Genomic DNA, 908 nt, shown 5'->3' on the forward strand with positions numbered 1-908 from the left:
TTAAATTGGATACCCTGCAAAATTACACAAAAAAAAAAAAAAAAAAATCAAAATTTAGTTTTGGCCAATATTTAAAAAAGTTTTAAGAAATTATAATTCACAAATACTTATAACCATACCTGCTTGAATATTGTCTCCATTCTAATGGGACTACTCCAACTCATATTGAGTGTAACAAGTTTTGAGGACAATATTTAGATGGCCAGGAAAAAGGAAATTTATGCAATTCAAGTAACGTAACCCATTAGGGAGATATTGAAATTCTTCACAAATGTGTACATTTTCAACTAAAAGAAATTTAAGATTTTTCATCTTTTCAAAAGGTTCACCCTGCAATTTCATGGTTACTGGTTCAGGTGAGCACAATATCATTGCTTGAATTTTACCAGTCCCTAATTGAACAAAGAATAAAACAAATAAGTTTGATTAATATATTTCTTTTAAAAGCATAAAATTTTTGTAATTTTAAACAAAAAAATTTTGGAAAAAGGAAAAAGTGAAGTAAAAGAACTTGTACCATATTTCCAGTCAGCACTTCATAAGCATCCTCATAACACCATATCCTGCTACGATTTTCAGGGTTTTCAGATTCTTGTTGAACAATTTCCCGGCCCATTTGCTGTAACAAGTCATGCATCAACAATATGCCATATTGATCAACAGTTACGAGACACTTATTGATAAGTTTGCGAATACCATAACGAGGACATAAATTGCAAGTTTCTAGTACATCTGTAACGAAATTCTTTTTAAATCCCTTGAAAACACAAGCAACATGGAGAAATATCCTTTTCAGTTTTTTCCAATCCATCATAACTTATTTTGAGCCTTTCTTGAATATCTTGGTGAGGAATTTGTTTGTGCTTTTCTAATGCATCTTTCCATTCATGTATACTGTTCCACACAAA

Source organism: Quercus suber, unplaced genomic scaffold (assembly GCF_002906115.3).
Source record: "Quercus suber isolate HL8 unplaced genomic scaffold, Cork oak 2.0 scaffold_686, whole genome shotgun sequence".
In the NCBI taxonomy this organism is placed as follows: Eukaryota; Viridiplantae; Streptophyta; class Magnoliopsida; order Fagales; family Fagaceae; genus Quercus; species Quercus suber.